Below are 7670 nucleotides of genomic sequence, written 5' to 3'. Positions count from 1 at the left end.
AGCCAGTTAGGAGATCTGCTCAAACAAAGATTGGAAAGAAAAATAATGTGGGGACAACAGGCAATAAAATGTAACGGGGAGTTAGTCTACAAAAGAGTAGGCCTGGAGATATCGTATTAGTTTGCAGATGCCAAGAAAGCAAATTGCTTTTTTGCAAAGACAGGGTGTTTTTCTGTTAAGTTTCTTATGTTTTTTGTATGTATTTTAGTTTTTTTTTTTTTTTTTTTTTTCGTTATTTTTTTTTTCTTTTTTGTTTTATTTTTTTTTTTTAAGTTTTTTTTGGTTTTTTTTTTATTTATATATTTTTTTTTTTGTAAAGTTAAGTAGTTTTTTTTTTAGTTTGTTTTTATTTTTGATTTGGTTTTTAAATTTTCTTTTATTAATTTTAGTTTTTTTTGTTTTTTTGTTTTTTTATTTTTTTTTTATTGTCCATCCCATCCATCCACCCACTAGTATCCTATAAGTTCCCACCCATAACTTCAAGTTTTTTTTTTAAGTTTTTTTTAAGTTTTGTTTTTAGTTTTTTTTTTTTTTTGTTTTTGTATTTTGTTTTTTAAAGTTTTTTTTTTTTTTTTAGCTATTTGTTTTTTTTAATTTTTTAATTTTTTTTTTTTTTTAAGTTAAGTTTTTTTCTTTTTTTTTTTGTTTTTGTTTTGGGGGTTTTTTTTTTTTGTTATTAAGTTTCTGTAAGTTTTTTTTTTGGTTTTGTGTATTTTAAGGATTTTTAAGTTTGTTTTAAGTTTAAGTTTTTTGTAAGTTTTGTTTGTTTTATTTTTTTTTTTTTTTTTAGTGTGTGTTTTTTTAGTTTTTTTAGGTTTTTTTTGTTTTTTTGTATTTTTTTTTTTTTTTAGTTTTTTTTTACGTTTTGTCTTTGCTTTTTGTTTTTTGTTCATCCTCCTGTGTGGATCCATCCCATCCACCTTTATTTCTGACTGTATTGATTCCTTTTAGATCTTTTTATTTTCCTTTCGCGGGTATTGTACTGCTGGTACCAAACAAATATTTACAACCGCTCCACATGCTCTCTTGAGTGTAGAAAGAATCCACCTTCTTTCCCTATTAAATGTAAACCCTTTATATTATTGTTTTTCCTGACAGAGCCTTTATGACAAGTGTAAAAATTTTTCAGCTAATTTTGTCTCCTGGCATAGAAAAAGAGATTTTGCAAAAGCTTATATCCTGTCCAGTAATGGTAAATATTGAAACCATTAATAATTCATTTCCATGCGCATTGAAAAGGATAGTATTAACTTAAAGACTATCAATGAATGCTCAAATTCGCTTTCCATGCTATTTTTGTATATGTGTATATAGGAACTAGCTTGAAAGTGTAATGTGTGACGGTCACTGACAATCATGGCAGCCGTAGACAAGAAGGGAAAACAAAATCCACAGAAGCGGTGGAAGAACATCTACCAGAAGAAAAGAGCTGGAAACTAATGAGAGAATTGTACCTGGTAGGTATTGGGTTTTGGGTTTTCTTTGGTATTTAAAAGTAAACTGCTTTTGTACAATTCTTGGCTCAAATTGTCCCATATGTTTTTAGAGGGAGGGGAAACATTTAGGAATATGGTACTGTTGAACTTCATTACACTAATGCGGAATTATCATGGTGAGGAAATAATCCATCATCTATATATATATATAATTTATATTCCACCTTTCTCCTAAATTAGGACTTTCCTTCCAAGTCATATATCAGACTTGATGTCTATTATATATTTCAAAGAGTTAGTGAAGGGGGAGGGTAGCAAGCCCTCCCAACCTATGTCGAAGGGTCCTTGGAGCACCCAGCAACAAAGAAAGTCCCAGAGTCCAACTGTAGCCAAAATAAGCCACCAACCTTTAGGCTACGTACGGGTGACAGCTGCCTACATGGCAATTCCAAGACTGTCACACCCAATTGTCTTTCTTCAAACCTTTATACATTTTAAAAATGCAAGCATAGTTTTTAAACAAGCATATTTCCAATTTACTTTCTTAATAATTATCCAGAACTAGTTCATTGACTAATTCCTACCTTCCTGCCTTCCTGACAAATTTTCACAGTTCCTGGTTAATCCAATAACCTTCACAATCCCATTGTTCCTCTTATATCAGATTGCTTGCCATGCTATGCTGTAATCAATTAAACTGCCCAACTGTCCTTTAGACTTTAAGGTATTTTTCCTCTCATTAGATGTGTTTTTTTTTAGAGCACTCTGATTGGTTTTTACAATTTGTGGCCTAAATATATTAATAATGTACGCTTTTTAATAATATTTAAAACATCTCATTGCAGAACGCTTAGCATATGTGTGTGTGCCCACACACACACACACACAACACAAAACCTTCAAGTCACCTGTCAACTGTGGCAATCCCTTGAAATTGCATATGGTTTTCTTAAGCAAGAATACTCAGAGGTGGTTTGCTAGTTCCTTCCCCTGAAGTAAGTCCTGCAAGCACCTGGAATTAATTGGTGGTCTTCCATCCAAGTCATTAACCAGGGGTGACCCTGCTTAGCTTTCCAAGATACAGATGGGAATATATATTTAAAAGTACATGGGTCCTTGGTATCCATTTTTTCCCATTTTTTCTCTTTTAAAAGGTGAAAGCGTTGGAAAAAAACTTTCGCCCCTCCTTGTGGAATTGGTTGCATTTCCCCTTGGAATCTCACCTTCTGTTTATGTTGCTACATTGCATGAAAAGATCTGTGGTTTTCCAACATCAAGGTAATGAAATGTCTATGGCTGCAGCAATCTTTTCTGACAACATAGTCACAATATGGATAAGGTTGAATCTGCTTTCGTGGTACTTGTGCAGTCTTTGTTTTTATATGCAAATCTTCAACATCTGCCATAAAATCACCTTTTTCTTCAGTGTTGATCATTGTAATTCTTAAAACACATCATCCCCATCAAATGTTATCTTGAGGACTTTGCAAGTTTCCATGCAATTGTGTAAAGAAACTACTATTATTCAAGTTATAGCCAATTTTATCTACATAATTCTTCAAATCATAATCACGCTCAATTAAGGAGGGTGGTTAAACCTTAAATGTGCTGTTTTGTTAGTATTAAAAATAAAAAAAGAAACGCAAACAACACCTCCCCACCTTAACTCCCTTCTAATAACATTCACTTCAGTGTTTTATGGTAGACATAATGATAATCAATAAAACAGAAACTTGTTTGTTGTATCAAATAGGCAAATGTATTAAGAAGAATTACCTTTGACTGTATACTCTTTGTCTTCCAAATGTTAGAGTAGTGCTATGTGTAATTAAGTTGCCGATGTTAACTTAATTGGTTCATAATAAAACATAACACTTTATGTAGACATCCAGCTAAGATTCCAGTGGATTTTTTCTGCAGCTGGTTAGGATCAAATTCCCCGCAGTAGTGGAATTCATTATGTGGTACATTAACGTATTTTTATCTAATGATCATGTTAAAGCACCTATTTTAATCTGTAACTTGCTATTAGGGCCAGTCCAGTTGCAATTTATGTCACTTTTCTGGCAGAATAAACAACACGGATGGTGAGCAACTTTGCCAAGAGAGAGTGAAATATTTGGGTCAATAATTTGGTCCTTTAAACATTAATTCTTTCCTTGAAGAGAAAAGGAAATATTTACAACCAAATAGAGAGCTTATTTAAGCACCACTTTTTGATGTTTCTGGCCTTGTAAACCGTAAACATACCTTGGTATGAAGTGGCATGTCCTCCAGTGTTGTGCCAAAGAAACATAGTTATGACAATTCCTTTAGATATTTAATCTGTCCTGTTCCTGAGACACAAATAATGATTTACTGTAGCCGAAGGGGAAAGCGAGTCCCAGTTTTCCAAAGTGTAAAATTCAACCATTCCAACCACAAAATTTTCTTTTCTGTTCCAATAACATCTTGTTTCAAGTAGCTGACGAACTACTGTAACAGACACTCTGTATTGCTTTAATTCCTTCAACAAAGGTGAATGCCAACAGAAAAAAAGACTTGAGATTAAGTGTCCCAAAATCATTTCGTTTGTGTTTGTTGAAAACACAGTGTGCACGTTTTAGTCATTTAATGTCCGTATCTCTTCTCACTTTTGATGTTTGGAGATCTGACAACTTAATTAAATGAATAATCTTTAAAAAGAACAATATTCCTTTTATTTGTTTTCTGGTGTATTATTGTTTTTTATTAAGCAAACAAAATATGGAAAGGGAATATCCAGTGTTGGGCCTTTCCCTGCTGCCTACAGAGGAAAAGAATTTCAAGTCTTAGCTCATGAAGAAGGAGCACGGTCTTCAAACATGACAGCTGTTTTTTAACCTGTTACATTTTTCATAGGCAATACAAACTTTTGACTTTCCATAACTCTCATCAGATATTCATCTGCCAGTTGAATATATGGTGGTCCATGCACAAGAATGTACAGATGATTCAGAATCTCTATCTGCAAATCCATGATCCTTTATGAATCTTAATATGTGTGTAGTAGTCATATGATATCTAAGCATGATTTCATAGTTTCAGCATATCAGCAAACCTCATATACGGGTATGTATGTTTGTAGAATTCAACTTTAATTTTCCAAATAAAAATGTTATAAGGTTGTCATATAAACAGATTTAAATAGCAGAATCTCATAAAACACCACAAGGTTTCTAATAGTTCATATAGATTTCATATATAGAACGTATGCTGTTTAAAATCTTTGTCCCTTAAACTGTTAACCTGTAGCTTGGCTGTTTTTACTGACAGGAGTTATAGAAAAACGTGAATGTCTATGAACTGGAAATGTGTTATGAATGAGGAAAGCAATGCGAAACAGATTGCAAAACAGTAGTGTTCACCTCGTAAAATATGGCATTTGGTGAATGCAGCTGTGCCAGGGCTTCCAAATTAATTATTTATGTTTAATGCATTCTTGCTCATGAGACCCCCTTCTATCCCAACTTCCAAACTAAATCCCAAAATATTCCCAGAGACCATCCACTTTTAATGCAGTGGTGTAACTCTTATCTCAAATGCTTGGAACCTTAAGTGTTTTATTATTTTGGATTTTTTTTTTTCCAGATTTTGGAATATTTTTGTATACATAATGAGATAGAACCCAAGCCTTAACACAAAATTCATGTAATGTTTCATGTGCAACCTTATACACATAACCTGAAAGTAAATTTTAAAAATGTTTTAAACAACGTTGTGCAATGAAAGCAAAGTCTTTTTATACTAAATGATCAAAAAACAAAGGTGTCACTGTCCTCAGCCACCCATGAAAAAGTTTGTGGATTTTATGGAATTTTAGTCTGATAAGGGGTACTCAACCTGTAACATTGATAATATTGTCCTGGTACACACTCTTCCACAGGATGGCGCTAACATGGAAACTTCGGTACATTAGCCAATCATTCGAACCCATTGTAAACTACTGTATATACTCATGTATAAGTCCAGCAAATTTTAGACAAAAATCAACATTAGATTTCAATGGATGTGGTATTAACTGTCTGTCACTCCCTCCTCTGTTTCATTTGGGTTTTTGTGGCAACGTCTTTGTTAATACGTACAGTAGTTGATTCATCATCTCCAACTTCAGAAGGTATCCAGTCCCTAACACTTTGCCCTAACTTTCACACCCTTTTCACACAGTCCTTAAGTGTCTAAGGGCTAGGGTCCCCAGTGGCCTCCATAAAAACCTGTTTCACAATGTTTTAGACAAGCGTGTTCTCTCTTCTTTCCAATTTATAACAATTGCTTCAGTCAACCACTATAACACAAATAGTAACTTTATTTGAAACATGCAAAAATAAGGTATCTTATTGATTTAACTTCAAACTCAGTAGGGTTACATTATAATCCAAACATTTGCCAACTGTAGCTACTCTTTATTCAGCTTTCCCTGCTCAGAACCAGTGGCTCCCAAACTTTTTGTCCCCCAAATGTTTGGACGTAAATTCCAGAAGCCCCAGCCAGCTATATCAACAATCAAGGAATTCGGGAGCAGCAGAATCCAAAAACGTCTGGTTGGAACCAGAGTTTGGAAATCATTGCCCTAGACCAGTCATTCCCAAACTTTGGTCCTCTCCAGATGTTTTGGATGTCATGTCCCAGAATTCCTGACTGTGCCAGTTGGTTTGGGGCTTCTGGGAGTTGATGCCCAAAACACCTGGAGGACCAAAGTTTGGAATTACTGCTGAAAACACCATCTCTTTTGTCAGCTTCTCAATTATCAACAACTCTTTTTCTCCCCTCTCTTTTGGTAGCACCACCAACCAGACCAAGGCGGGTCTAACACTGACAGAAATAATCCAGGTTGACACCACTTTAATGGCCATGGATCATTCTATAGCATTCTGGGTTTTGCATTTATATTGTGGGCACCAGGGTTCAAGTTGAGTACAAACTTATGCCCCTGAATAAGTATATGAAGGTAGCAAGTGTCGAGATTGAGAGCCTCCAAGGGTCCCAAAAGGAGACACTTGGAGGTCTTTTAAACAAACACACACACAACACACATCATTTATCTATAAAATAAAAAAACAGAACTGGGTTAAACAGTCTCTCCATACCCCCACAGGCAATTTTTTACTTCCCTTAGGTCATTTTAATATTAAACTACAGGAAAATCATTTTTAAAGAGCAAACAAGTAGTCAGCTGATATACTTATAGTATCTTTTTGTCTTTTAAACTGGTTTTTTTCCTTACAGGAGGTAGAGCGAGAATTTCATTCAGGACAGAATGTGGCCTCTATTACTCTTATTACAAGCAAATGCGTCAGGCTCCAGCCATTCAAATAGGGGCTGCAACTTTTTTAAAAAAACTTATGATTTTTCTGAACCATATAAAGTGCAAATGGCTCTCAGAAGTTGACACTCTGGTTGAAGAGTGTTGCCCAGTTTTATATCTCCCATCTTCTTCCTTCATCAGATTTAATTAAATAAATCCCAAGACATTGTTATGCATCATCATCATCACTAGTAATTATTGCTGCTACATCAGGGCTGGGGCACAATGTCACCCACCAGCTACTGTTGGGCAGCACTTCCTTCACCCTTCAACTATTGGCTTTGTTGGCTAGAAGTGAATTTTATTCATTATTACAATCTGTATCCTTCCTTTCTCTCTCCTATAAATGTGGTAAGCATGTACTTAATCATCACAACACTGCTAGGAGTAGGCCCAGGCAGACAGAGAGGTCACTAAGTAAGAACCATGATTCAGTGAGGACTAGGATTATCACAGGTCCTAGTCAAAGACTCTAACCACTACACTAGTAACTAAGTAAGGTGGCTCCCAACAATATCCAAAGAACCACACAATTCCCCACTATGCTCTTCTTTAATGCTTGTCACATCTGGTGAATATTTGTGATTTCTAGATGTTTTAGAATTCTCTGTGTGTTATAGAAGTCCAAAGCAAACATTGCTCCAATAGTTTTCAGATTAGATATGACTTCTAGAAAGAATACCTGAGCAATGTTTTGATGGAAAAGAGCAGAAAGGTATAAGGAATAAACATCTCCACATTTGAGCATAGTTGATCACTCCTGATTTTTTCTTGAGCCCATGCTTGATCCTAGCCCTTCATTAAGGAAATAATTTATAAGTAGCCACAAATTAGCAAGAAAGTGTCTGGTCTAACTTGACAAAAAGCCCCCATTTCACCTCTTTGTCTCCTTGTCACTTATCAAAGGCCAA

General features: G+C 34.7%; 1 protein-coding gene across 2 annotated transcripts in view; it reads left to right on the top strand.

Moving 5' to 3' along the window:
* Positions 1-7670, top strand: part of DPY19L3 (dpy-19 like C-mannosyltransferase 3) — a 127944-nt gene that overhangs the window by 2321 nt on the left and 117953 nt on the right. The gene's annotated exons all lie outside the window — the stretch shown is intronic.

The sequence above is a fragment of the Sceloporus undulatus genome, chromosome 8 (genome assembly GCF_019175285.1).
Source record: "Sceloporus undulatus isolate JIND9_A2432 ecotype Alabama chromosome 8, SceUnd_v1.1, whole genome shotgun sequence".
In the NCBI taxonomy this organism is placed as follows: domain Eukaryota; kingdom Metazoa; phylum Chordata; class Lepidosauria; order Squamata; family Phrynosomatidae; genus Sceloporus; species Sceloporus undulatus.
Note: the sequence above shows the minus strand (reverse complement) of the source record. Positions and strands in the feature narration are given on the sequence as shown.